The sequence below is a fragment of the Schistocerca gregaria genome, chromosome 2 (assembly GCF_023897955.1).
Source record: "Schistocerca gregaria isolate iqSchGreg1 chromosome 2, iqSchGreg1.2, whole genome shotgun sequence".
Taxonomy (NCBI): Eukaryota; Metazoa; Arthropoda; class Insecta; order Orthoptera; family Acrididae; genus Schistocerca; species Schistocerca gregaria.
The window spans coordinates 7,212,520-7,227,664 of NC_064921.1; the positions used below are offsets into that span (position 1 = coordinate 7,212,520).

A 15,145-nucleotide genomic window follows, 5' to 3' on the forward strand; every position below is an offset into this window, starting at 1 on the left:
GGGGAATTTACTATGGATCTTATATATATATACATACCTGAATAATTGGTACAGTGATTTTATTTTTAGTTATAGCAACTGCATTTATAGGATATGTCTTACCCTGAGGCCAAATATCTTTTTGAGGTACAACAGTAATTACTAATTTATTATCAGCAATCCCATACTTAGGAACAGATTTAGTCCAATGAGTATGAGGAGGATTCGCTGTTGATAATGCAACATTAAATCGATTCTTCACATTCCATTTTGTATTACCATTTATTATTGCTGCTATAGCAGCAATTCATTTATTTTTTCTTCACCAAACAGGATCTAATAATCCTCTTGGACTAAATGGAGATATTGAAAAAATTCCATTCCATCCATACTTTACCTTTAAGGATTCTATTACATTTGTAATAATAACATCATTATTAATTATACTATGTTTAATTAATCCTTACCTATTAGGAGATCCAGATAACTTTGTACCTGCCAACCCATTAGAACACCAGTTCACATTCAACCAGAATGATATTTCCTATTTGCATATGCAATTCTACGATCTATCCCTAATAAGTTAGGAGGTGTTATTGCATTATTTTTATCAATTAGAATCTTAATAATTTTACCATTTTATAATAAAACACCATTCCGAGGCATTCAATTTTACCCTATTAATCAAATTTTATTCTGAATTATAGTAGTTGTTGTATGCTTACTAACGTGAATTGGTAAACGACCTGTTGAAGAACCTTATATTATAACAGGTCAAATCTTAACAATTATTTACTTCACATATTTCTTAATTAATGTCCATGTCACAAACGCATGAGATAAATTAATTAAGGAATAAAGTTAATTAGCTTAGGAAAAGCATATGTTTTGAAAACATAACATTAGAAGTTTAACTCTTCTATTAACTTCTCTCAAAAAATTTCACTAAACAAATGAGATAAATAAAATCTTTAAACCAACAAAGAAAATAAAAAAATTCAAAGATAAAGGTAAAAAACTTTTTCAAGCTAAGTACATTAATTTATCATAACGGAACCGTGGTAATGTTCCATGAACCCAAATAAAACCAAAAGATATAATAGCAAGCTTAATAAAAAATATAAAAGAATAAAAATCACCGCCCAAAAAAATTAAAGCCAATAACATTCTTATGAAGACAATTCTAGTATATTCAGCTAAAAAAATTAAAGTAAAACCACCCGCACCATACTCAATATTAAATCCTGAAACTAACTCAGATTCCCCTTCAGCAAAATCAAAAGGAGTACGATTAGTTTCAGCTAAGCAAGAAGCAAAACAAGCTAAAGCTAAAGGAAAAGAAATAATAATAAATCAACAATAAAGCTGATAGTTTATAAAATCAAACATATTAAAACTACCAATTAAAATAATTAAAGACAATAAAATTAAAGCTAAACTAACTTCATAAGAAATTGTTTGAGCAACAGAACGAAGAGAACCTAATAATGAATAATTTGAATTAGAAGATCAACCAGCAATTATAACAGTATAAACACCTAATCTAGTACAACATAAAAAAAATAAAAATCCATAAGAAAAAGAACACATATAAGTTAAATAAGGAAAAATTACTCAAACGGCTAAAGAAATCATTAAATTAAAAACAGGGGAAAAATAATAAAGTAGGTAATTAGATATAATAGGAATTGGCTGCTCCTTACAAATTAACTTAATAGCATCTCTAAATGGCTGAGGAATTCCAACAAAACCTACCTTATTTGGACCCTTTCGAATCTGAATATAACCTAAAACCTTACGCTCTAATAAAGTTAAAAAGCCAACACTAATTAAAACACAAATAACCAATAAAAGAAAATTCAAAATAAATATAAATAAATCATAAAGTATCAATACTATTTGTAGAAAAAATCTACATAAATGAATTCTAAATTCAACACATTAATCTGTCAAAATAGTAAATAAATTAATATTAATCAATATAACAAAAAATATTTTAACCATATGGTCCTTTCGTACTAATATGGATTAACAATCTTAGGATAAAAACCGACCTGGCTCACGCCGGTCTGAACTCAGATCATGTAAGAATTTAAAGGTCGAACAGACCTAATCATTGCGCTCCTGCACCCAAAATTTTTCTTAATCCAACATCGAGGTCGCAATCTGCTTTGTCGATATGAGCTCTCAAAAACAATTACGCTGTTATCCCTAAGGTAACTTAATCTTATGATCATAAATTATGGATCAAAATAACAAACATAAATAAATGATATAATAATGAAGAGTTTATCTATTCTTCATGTCACCCCAACAAAACATCATCATTAAATATAGAAAGACAAACAAAAAACTATATAAAAGTAAAATGTCAAGCTCTATAGGGTCTTCTCGTCCTAAAGAAGAATTTAAGCCTTTTGACCCAAAAGTTAAATTCCAAAATTTATTAAGAGACAGTTGATTTCTCGTCAAGCCATTCATTCCAGCCACTAATTAAGAGACTAATGATTATGCTACCTTTGCACGGTCAAAATACCGCGGCTCTTTAAAAATACGCTCAGTGAGCAGGCCAGACCTCAAAATATAAACAAGAGGACATGTTTTTGATAAACAGGCGGAAATCAATTTTGCCTAGTTCCTTATAATAAGTTCACAAGGTAAAAATTTCATACAAATAAATATACTAATTCTATCATTATTACAAAAATTTTAAAATTAAATTAATAATCTTAATAAAAAACCTAAAATATTTATAAAATCAAAATAAAAAATAATGAACTAAAACGTAATCTTAAAGATAGCTGGTTTAAAGCCTACTATTATATTTCTATAAAATAAATTATAGGTTATTAACTTCAAAGCTTATCCCTTAAAGAATAAATAAGTTAATATTTTTACTTAAAAAATTAAATAAAAACAAATAACTTTAAAAAATTAAATTTTTTCTTAAGAAACTAGATATCTTGGGAAACGATTAACATCTCATTTCTATAAATAATTTAATAATAATTATGATACATTAACTATAAATTATTTATAAATCAACCCAAATCGAGACAAGTAAAATAAATACTAAAATTTTGATAAACCCTGATACAAAAGGTACAATAAATAAAATCTACTTAAAAAAATTTAAAATAATATTTCATAAAACACTTACATTACCAATAAACTATAATTTAAAAAATCAATTCTATAAAATATACTAAGACAAAAATACAATAAAATTATTTATATTAAATAATTAAATAAACAAAAAATAAATATAATAAAATAAATATTCAAGATATCCTGATTTGCACAGAAAAATTTTCAGTGTAAATGAAACACTTTACTAATAAGTTATATCTTGAAACTCTTCCTAGATACACTTTCCAGTACATCTACTATGTTACGACTTATCTCATCTAAATTGAAGCTACTTTAAAATAAAATAGAATAATCAATAATGAGAGCGACGGGCGATGTGTACACATCTCAGAGCAATATCAGTTAAATTAAATAAATTAAATTACTATCAAATCCACCTTCATTAACAGTATTTCACTATCAAATCCGTTATAAACAAAAATCTATTGTAACCCACCTCCTCTTAACTATAAGCTGCACCTTGACCTGAAATATTTTATAATTATAAATCTTGAGAATTATAACTCTAAAAAGATTCTCTGATAACGGAGATATACAAACAAATAAATTAAGTAGAGTAAATCGTGTATTATCAATCATGGGGTAGGTTCCTCTGAATGGAATGAGATACCGCCAAATTCTTTGGGTTTAAAGACCTTAACTAATAGTACCCTGGTAAATATAATTAACATTTAAAATAATAGGGTATCTAATCCTAGTTTATTATTTAAATTTCACAGATTCATAAAAAGGGCCACAAATAAATTTTAACATTTCACCTTACAAATTTATATTTCAACCCTAATAATATAAACAACTGTTTTAACCAATAATATTCACTTGTATCAATCGTATAACCGCGGCTGCTGGCACGAATTATGCCGATACTAAATCAATTGCTAAATCCAAAATCACTTGATAATTAAATCAAATTACTGCAAAAAGAACATTTAGTCTAACAAAACTTACATATAATACAAAGAAAAAGTGAATAAACAAGCAAGAATAAAACTTTTAAAAATAAAAAATAAGAAAATTTTAAATCTATTAATTCAGGAAAAAATAAAAGATTCAAATATTTAAAGAAAAAAAAGAAAAAAACCACAAACATTAACAAAAAAAAAGAAACGCCCCTATGTATGACCACAACAACTTCTCTATTATATATAATTAAAGATTAATATGGAACATGTATAGCAATAAATGTATTATATTCTTTCTTATTTAATATTTCTTTTCACTAATAAATAAAGAAAGATTAAATATTATAATAAATATATTTTATACAATTATGTAATTTAATATAATATGTTATTAATATGAATTCTTTTTTTATATTAAGTTAACTTTCATATATATTAGTTAAATAATCTAATTATAGATAATTTACATAATTATATTATTATAATTAATATAATTATTTATATTAATTATAATATTTTATATTTAAATTAATAATTTTATTTATTATATCCATTTATAATAATATTAAATATTAAATTACATATTATTATATATATTATATTATAATAACCTATTTTAAGCTAAAAACATAAGTAGCTATATTCCTAGGTAAATAATTGCATTAAAATAATCAATTGATAATGGTAAGATGAACTTATAATACTTTAATTTCAATTAAATGTAATATATTAATATAAATTATTTATTATATATATATATATAAAAAAATAAAATGAGCAGGATAAATTAATCCTAATTAAACAAAATAATACATAAAAGAATTTCAAAAAAAACTTTCGATTTATATATTAAATAAATGAAGTGCCTGATTAAAGGGTTACCTTGATAGGGTAAATAAAGTAAATAAAATTACCTTCATTAAAATTACATAAGATAGAATTAAACTACCTCCTTTAGTATCAAAAACTAACGTGCATCATACACCTTAATGTAAAAAGGTAAGCTAAACAAGCTAATGGGTTCATACCCCATTTATAGAGGTATCAATCCTCTCCTTTTTAATGACCAACAACTCTACAAAACTTCTCTTCCTATCAACATTAATGATAGGAACGATCCTGTCCATTTCATCAGATTCCTGATTTGGGGTTTGAATAGGACTTGAGATCAACTTACTTTCATTTATTCTGCTCCTAACAAGAAATAAAAATATAATAATAAATGAATCATCAATTAAATATTTTATTGTCCAAGCAATAGCATCGACAATATTATTATTTTCAATTTTGCTGATTCAAATAAAATATCCCATGGGATGGGAAACAGAATTTATCCCATCAATAATAATTAGATCTAGACTATTATTAAAGATTGGAGCTGCACCTTTCCATTTCTGATTTCCAGAAGTTATAGGAGCATCAAGATGAAATAATTGTTTAACATTAATAACATGACAAAAAATCGCCCCAATAATGGTCTTATCTTATTGTATTCAATTAAGAACTTTTATTTGAACAATTATTATCTTAAGAATTATTATTGGGGCAATAGGAGGTTTAAATCAAACATCCTTACGACAACTTTTAGCATATTCATCAATCAGACATCTAGGTTGAATAATTAGATCATTAACAGTCAGAGAAAACATCTGAGAACTATACTTCATTATTTACTCACTATTAAGATTAATTATAGTTTTATTATTTAAGCAAATAAATTTATTTTTCATAAATCAAATTTATTCAGCCAGAAATATAAAAACCGAAATTAAATTCATAATATTCTTATCTTTATTATCTTTAGGTGGACTACCACCATTCCTTGGATTCTTACCAAAATGAATTGTAATACAATCATTAATAGAAAACAATATAACAACTATTATAACTATTATAGTTGTATTAACTACAATTACACTCTACTACTATATACGTATTAGATTCTCAGCTCTAATTATATCATACACAGAAAATTCGTGATCTATAAAGATAAAGTCCCAAAAATCAAGAATCATTCTTCCTATAACAGTAATAATTTCAACAATAGGATTGATTTCAACATCAACCTTAATTTCATTATACTAAGGACTTAAGTTAATCAAACTAATAACCTTCAAAGTTATAATTAAAAGAATAATCTTTTAGGCCTTAGTAAAATTTTACACCTCTAGAATTGCAGTCTAGAATCATAATTGAATATAAGACCTAAATATGATAAGAGAGAAAACATCTCATAAGTAGATTTACAGTCTACCACCTAAAATTCAGCCATCTTACCGCAAAAATGATTATTCTCAACAAACCATAAGGACATTGGTACTTTATACTTCATATTTGGAGCATGAGCAGGAATAGTAGGAACATCAATAAGAATACTTATTCGTGCTGAACTTGGCCAACCCGGATCTCTAATTGGGGATGACCAGATTTATAATGTTATTATTACAGCTCACGCATTCGTAATAATTTTCTTTATAGTAATACCTATTATAATTGGTGGATTTGGTAATTGACTTGTTCCACTAATAATTGGTGCACCAGATATAGCATTTCCACGAATAAATAATATAAGTTTTTGATTACTACCACCTTCACTTACCCTTCTTCTTACATCTTCTATAGTAGATAATGGTGCTGGTACAGGATGAACAGTTTACCCTCCTCTAGCAGGAGCTATTGCACACGGGGGTGCATCTGTAGATCTAGCTATTTTTTCACTGCACTTAGCAGGTGTATCATCTATTCTTGGTGCAGTGAATTTCATTACAACAGCAATTAATATACGATCAGAATGTATAACTTTAGATCAAACACCTTTATTTGTATGATCTGTAGCTATTACAGCATTACTTCTCCTTCTTTCACTTCCAGTTTTAGCAGGAGCTATTACTATATTATTAACAGATCGAAATTTAAATACATCATTCTTTGACCCTGCAGGAGGGGGTGACCCAATTCTATATCAACATCTATTTTGATTCTTTGGACACCCAGAAGTTTATATTTTAATTCTACCGGGGTTCGGAATTATTTCACATATTGTATGTCAAGAAAGAGGAAAAATTGAATCATTTGGAACATTAGGTATAATTTATGCTATACTATCAATTGGACTAATAGGATTTATTGTATGAGCACATCATATATTTACAGTAGGAATGGATGTTGACACACGAGCATATTTTACATCAGCAACAATAATTATTGCTGTACCTACAGGAATTAAGGTATTTAGATGATTAGCTACATTATATGGAACTAAATTCAAGTTCAATCCACCATTATTATGAGCTCTAGGATTTATTTTCCTATTTACAATTGGTGGATTAACAGGATTAGTATTAGCAAATTCATCACTTGATATTGTATTACATGATACATATTATGTAGTAGCCCTCTTTCATTATGTATTATCTATAGGAGCAGTATTTGCAATTATAGGAGGTGTCATTCAATGATATCCACTATTTACAGGATTAACTATAAATAATACATGATTAAAAATCCAATTTACAATTATATTCATTGGAGTAAATTTAACATTCTTTCCTCAACACTTCCTAGGATTAGCAGGAATACCTCGACGATACTCTGACTACCCAGACGCATATACATCATGAAACGTAGTATCAAGAATTGGGTCTACAATTTCTATTGTAGGAATCATTATATTCATTGTAATTATATGAGAAAGAATGATTACAAACCGAGCAATTATATTTAGAGCTAACATAAGAAGATCAACAGAATGACTACAAAATGACCCTCCTGCAGAACATAGTTACTCAGAATTACCATTAATCTCTAGATTCTAATATGGCAGATTAGTGCAGTAGATTTAAGCTCTACAAATAAAGGTTTGACCTTTTATTAGAAAATATTTATTAATGGCAACATGATCAAATTTATCTCTTCAAGATGGAGCTTCACCATTAATGGAGCAATTATCATTCTTTCATGATCATACTATGGTCGTATTATTATTAATTACAGTAATTGTAGGTTATGCCCTAAGTTATATATTATTTATTGCCTATACTAACCGTAATATACTTCATGGACATTTAATTGAAACAATCTGAACAGCTTTACCAGCAATTACATTAATTTTTATTGCCCTTCCATCATTACGACTATTATATTTACTTGATGATTCAGTAGATGCAATAATTACAATTAAAACCATTGGACGACAATGATATTGAAGATATGAATATTCAGACTTCATAGACGTAGAATTTGACACTTATATAACACCAGAACAAGACCTAGAAAATGATGGATTCCGACTACTAGATGTAGATAACCGAACAATCCTACCAATAAATACAGAAGTACGAGTATTAACAAGAGCATCAGATGTTCTACACTCATGAGCAGTTCCTGCATTAGGGGTTAAAATTGATGCAACGCCAGGTCGGTTAAATCAAGGAACATTCACAATAAATCGACCTGGATTATTCTTTGGACAATGCTCAGAAAACCACAGATTTATACCAATTGTAATTGAAAGAACTTCAGTAAATTTATTTATTAAGTGATTATCTAAGATAATTTAAGGAGTTAGTTAAAATAAATAACATTAGAGTGTCAATCTAAAGTAATTAAAAAAAATTAGTACACCTTGAAATTCATCAGATGACTGAAAGTAAGTAATGGTCTCTTAAACCAAATAATAGTAAATTAACGACTACTTCTGATGGGGAAATTATATCCAAATCCCTCAAATATCCCCTCTTATATGATTCTCACTATTCATTATATTTTCAGCTACATTAATCTTGTTTAATCAAATAAACTTCTTCTCATTTAAACCTAACCTTATTAAAAGAGCAGAAAAAGGAACAATTGAAATAAAAAACTTAAATTGAAAATGATAACAAATCTATTCTCAACATTTGACCCATCAACTAACATCTTTAATTTATCATTAAATTGAACTAGAACATTTCTAGGACTATTATTAATCCCATCACTATTTTGACTTACACCATCACGAATTAACATTATCTGAAATAAACTAAATTTAACCTTACATAATGAATTTAAAACACTTCTTGGACCAAAATCATTTAATGGAACAACATTCATTTTCATCTCAATTTTTATTATAATATTATTTAACAATTTCATAGGATTATTCCCTTATATTTTTACTAGAACAAGACATTTAGCATTAACATTTGCAATTGCCCTACCTATATGGCTAAGATTTATATTATTTGGATGAATTAACCATACTAATCATATATTTACACACCTTGTACCACAAGGTACACCGCCTGCATTAGTATCATTTATAGTACTAATTGAAACAATTAGTAATGTTATTCGACCAGGTACATTAGCAGTACGGTTGGCAGCAAATATAATTGCAGGACACTTATTATTAACCTTATTAGGAAACACAGGACCATCTATAGCAATAAACTTAATCTCATTACTAATTATTGGACAAATACTTCTATTAATTCTAGAATCAGCAGTAGCAATAATTCAAGCCTATGTTTTCTCAATTCTAAGAACTCTATATTCTAGAGAAGTATATTAAACCTATGTTAACAACTCACTCAAACCACCCATTCCACTTAGTAGACTATAGACCTTGACCATTAACAGGAGCAATTGGAGCAATAGTCCTAGTATCAGGACTAGCAAAATGATTCCACCTATTTAATATTAACTTATTCATAATTGGATTTGGAATTACCCTACTAACTATAATTCAATGATGACGAGATGTAGTACGAGAAGGAACATATCAAGGATTACATACAGGATTTGTATCAATTGGATTACGATGAGGAATAATTTTATTTATTGCATCAGAGGTATTATTTTTCGTTTCTTTTTTTGAGCATTCTTTAGATGAAGATTAGCACCAACAATTGAACTAGGAATACTATGACCTCCAATAGTAATTCAACCCTTTAACCCTATACAAATTCCATTACTTAATACAGCTATTCTTTTAGCATCAGGAGTAACAGTAACATGAGCACATCATAGTTTAATGGAATCTAATCATACTCAAGCACTACAAGGATTATTCTTCACAGTGTTATTAGGACTATACTTTACAATACTTCAAGCATATGAATATTGAGAAGCACCTTTTACCATTGCAGATGCAGTTTATGGATCAACATTCTTTGTTGCAACAGGATTCCATGGTTTACACGTAATTATTGGAACAATCTTTTTATCAACATGTCTACTTCGACACTCAATAAATCAATTTTCACCAAGACATCACTTTGGATTTGAAGCAGCAGCATGATACTGACACTTCGTAGACGTAGTATGATTATTCTTATATATCTCTATTTATTGATGAGGTAGATAATTGTTTTTCTAGTATAAATAGTACATTTGACTTCCAATCAGAAAGCTTGATATAAATCAAGAAAAACAATTCTAATTCTATCAACAAGAGTTTTCATTAGATTTATTATTCCAATAATTGTTATAATCCTGGCAACAACACAATTAAAAAAATTAATTAATGATCGAGAAAAAAGATCACCATTTGAATGTGGGTTTGATCCAAAAAGATCAGCACGAATACCATTCTCAATACGATTCTTCCTAATCGCAGTAATCTTTTTAATTTTTGATGTAGAAATTGCACTAATTCTACCAATTGTAATTGTTTTTAAAACTTCAGACATTATAATCTGAACAGTATCAACAATATTTTTTATTCTAGTTCTATTAGGAGGACTATACCATGAATGAAACCAAGGAGCATTACAATGAGCAGAATAAAGGGTTGTAGTTAAATATAACATTTGGGTTGCATTCAAAAAGTATTGATATTATCAATCAACCTTAAATAGAATAAGATGCGAAATATTGCAGTCAGTTTCGACCTGGAAGATTGGTATGTACTACCCTTATTCTTATTAATTGAAGCCAAAAAGAGGCGTATTACTGTTAATAATATAATTGAACTATAATAGTTCCAATTAAGGAAATGTAAAGCCAATATGAAAGCTGCTAACTTTTTATATTAGCGGTTAAACTCCGTTAACATTTCTAAAATTTATATAGTTTAAATAAAACATTACATTTTCACTGTAAAAATAATATATCTATATTTATAAATACTTAAAAGTAAAAATACTTCCTTAACATCTTCAGTGTCACGCTCTAATTATAAGCTATTTAAGTAAACGAAAAACAATATTACCAAAATAAATATTCAAAAAATAAAAGTTAAAAGATAAAACTTGAAATTAGAATCATATCAACCTTGAATATAACCAATTAAATAAATAAATAATCTATATAAACCTTGACCACCAAGTAATTCACCTCAACCATAATCAAATGACTTAGATGAATAATAACCTATTTTTAAAGGAATATATCTAATAAACTTAGTTGAAAGAAAAGGTATAAATCATATAGAACCAGCAAATCTAACAAAAGAAAGTATACTTAAAGAAAATAAATTATGAGAAAAATCAAAATTAGAAATAAGATAACCTAAATAAGCACCTAAAATAACAACTGTAATAGGTAAAAACTTTAAATAATAAGGTAAAGCAATCACATGAGGAATAGGAAAAATTAATCAAGATATAAGACTACCACCAAAAACAGCAACAAACAATAGACCAATTATTCCAAATGAAATATAATAACCCTTATCATCAAAAGAAAATCTAGAATAAAAATTATCATCACCAGATATTGAATAATAAAACAAACGAAAAGAATAAGAAGCAGTTAAACCAGTAGAAAAAAAATAAAGAAAAAAATTAAACAATTAATTCATCTTAAACAAACCATCTCAAGAATTAAATCCTTTGAATAAAATCCCGCTAAAAAAGGTATTCCACACAAAGATAAACTAGAAACATTAAAACAAACTGAAGTTAAAGGTATGAAATTAACAATTGCTCCTATAAAACGAATATCCTGAGAATCCTTCAAATTATGAATTATTGAACCTGCACATATAAATAATAATGCCTTAAATAAAGCATGAGCCAATAAATGAAAAAATGCAAGCTTTGGATAACCTATAGCCAAAATTCTTATTATTAAACCAAGTTGTCTTAAAGTAGAAAGAGCAATAATCTTCTTTAAATCAAACTCAAAATTAGCGCCCAATCCAGCCATAAATATAGTTATACAACCAATTAAAAGTAAAAATCAACCACAATTATAAGTATCCAATATTGGTCTGAAACGAATTAATAATTAAACACCAGCAGTAACAAGAGTAGAAGAATGAACTAAAGCAGAAACAGGAGTAGGAGCTGCTATAGCAGCAGGAAGTCATGAAGAGAAAGGAATCTGAGCTCTCTTAGTTATAGCTGCTAAAACAATTAATATAGTAATGAGCTTTATTTGAAAAGAGTTAGAAATAAAATCATAATAATAAATATAATTTCAACCACCAAAATTTAACATTCATGCAATAGAAATTAAAATAGCAACATCACCAATACGATTAGAAAGTGCAGTTAATATACCAGCACTATAAGATTTTACATTTTGATAATAAATAACTAAACAATAAGAAACTAAACCTAAACCATCTCAACCTAATAAAATTCTAATTAAATTAGGACTAATAATTAAAAAACCTATAGAAAGAATAAATATTAAAACAATAATAATAAAACGATTTATATTCTTTTCACCAGATATATAATCCTCTCTATAATAAATAACCAAAGAAGAAATATATATAACAAAAGATATAAAAATAAGAGATATTCAATCCAAAATTAAAGGCATAACAACTATAGAACCATTTAAATTGAAAAGCTCTCACTCAACAAAAACTCTATAATCAATTATTAAATAATAAATACCTAAAATAAACATTATAGTTCTCGACATAAACAAAGAAAAAAAACTCAAAGAACAAATAGAAAATAAATTCACGGCCTAAGATGAAAAACTTCATATCATTGATTCCACAAAACAATATTTTTAATTAAAATACTTAAGCAAACTAAACAAAGAAATATTCACCCTTTAAACAGAGAATATTTAAAGGCAATCAATGTAAAAGTAAAAGATGATATTCACGAAAATAACCAAGAGAACAAGTATAAACACCAGAATAATAATTCCCATGCTGAGAATAAGAATATATATACAAAGTATAAACAGCTCTAAAAAAAGATAAAAAAATCAAAGCAAAGAATCTAAAAGAAGATCAAGATATAATTCAATTTAATAATCTAATTTCACCTACCAAATTTAAAGAAGGAGGAGCAGCCATATTTGATGATCTTAAAAGAAATCATCATAAAGCCATTCTTGGCATCAAATTAATTATACCCTTGTTAATTAATAATCTTCGTCTACCTAAACGTTCATAAATAATATTAGATAAACAAAATAAACCAGAAGAACATAAACCATGACCAACCATTAGAGAAAGAGAACCTACACAACCTCATCAATTCATAGTCATCAATCCACCAATAACCATTCTTATATGAGCAACAGAAGAATATGCAATTAAAGACTTTAAATCAACCTGACGAGAACAAATAAATCTTACAATAACACCCCCAGATAAACCTAAAGACAATCAAAAATAATTAAACTTTAAACCCAAATAAGAAATAACCTTTATAACACGAAAAATACCATAACCGCCTAACTTTAATAAAACACCAGCAAGAATTATTCTACCTGAAATAGGGGCCTCTACATGAGCCTTAGGAAGTCATAAATGAACCAAAAACATAGGTATCTTAACTAAAAAAGCCAAAATTATAAATACATAAAACATAAAATAATAAGAACCAAAATCAACCAATAAAGGAAAATATAAAGTATTAGAAAAATCATAAACCTTAAATAAAACTAATAATAAAGGTAATCTAGCAACCAAAGTATAAAAAATTAAATAAACACCAGCCTGCAAACGCTCAGGTTGATAACCCCAACCCAAAATTAAAAGTAAAGTAGGAACTAATCTAGCCTCAAAAAAAATATAAAAAGAAAGAAGACTTAATCTAGCAAATGAACAATAAAGCATAATTATTAAAATCAAAACCATAAAAACAAAAAAATTAGAATGATATGAACTTAAATAAACTGAACCTCTAGCAGTGATTATTAAAGAACAAATCCAAAAACTAAGTAAAATTAAACTAAAAGAAAAATAATCAATACCAAAATAATATCTAATTATATTCAAATCAGCATATGAATAAACACAAATTATAAAAACAAAACCCGACAGAAACATTAAAGAATGAACCAACCATCAACAATTATTTAATAAACAAAGAGGGATCAAAGAAATAGTTATAAATAAATACTTTAACATAAAGATAAACCAAAAGAATTAAAAAAATCATTACCATGAGAACGAATTATTGAAACTAAAATAGAAAGACCTAAAGCACCCTCACAAACAGAAAAAACTAAAAAAATAACAGGAAAAAAATAATCATAATCAAACTCAATAAGAAAAACAATAACTAACATAAATAAAGAAAGAACAATATATTCTAATCTCAAAAGAACCATTAATAAATGTTTATGTTTAGAAGAAAAAACATAAACACCAGCAAAATAAATCAATAAAGAAGTAAAAATAGAGAATATAAACATTAGTTTTAATAGTTTAAAAAAAACGCCGGTCTTGTAAACCGGAAATAAGTCCAGCCCCCACTTTTAAAACTTCAGAGGTGGAAAAGCTTCCATCATCGGTCCCCAAAACCGGTATTTTAAATAAACTAACCCCTGAAATGATCAAAATAATAATTATATCATTATCAAATGTAATAAATATTAATTTTATTAAATTAAGACACCCAATATCAATAATGCTTTTTATTATCCTTCAAACCTTCCTAGTTGGATTAATAACAGGAACAATAATAGAAAGATATTGATTATCATATATTTTATTTTTAACATTTCTTGGTGGTATACTAGTATTATTTATTTACATTACAAGAATTGCATCAAACGAAATATTTCAGCCTAAATCAATCACTATAATTATTACATTAATAATGTGAGTATTTATCATATTAATATTAATTATTCTAGATATATCTATATTTATAGACTTTTTCAAAAACACCGAAACTATAAATATTGATAATTCAATCAATTATCAAGAA

The 15,145-nt window shown here is 26.8% G+C and overlaps 1 long non-coding RNA gene across 1 annotated transcript in view; it reads left to right on the top strand.

Annotated features, from left to right (window-relative positions):
• The first annotated feature begins 8,699 nt into the window (after nt 1-8,699).
• LOC126336229 (uncharacterized) overlaps nt 8,700-15,145 on the top strand; it is a 30,934-nt gene continuing 24,488 nt past the window's right edge. The window contains exon 1 of the long non-coding RNA XR_007564927.1: nt 8,700-9,948. This is a non-coding gene — a long non-coding RNA (uncharacterized LOC126336229). The remainder of the gene's footprint in view (nt 9,949-15,145) is intronic.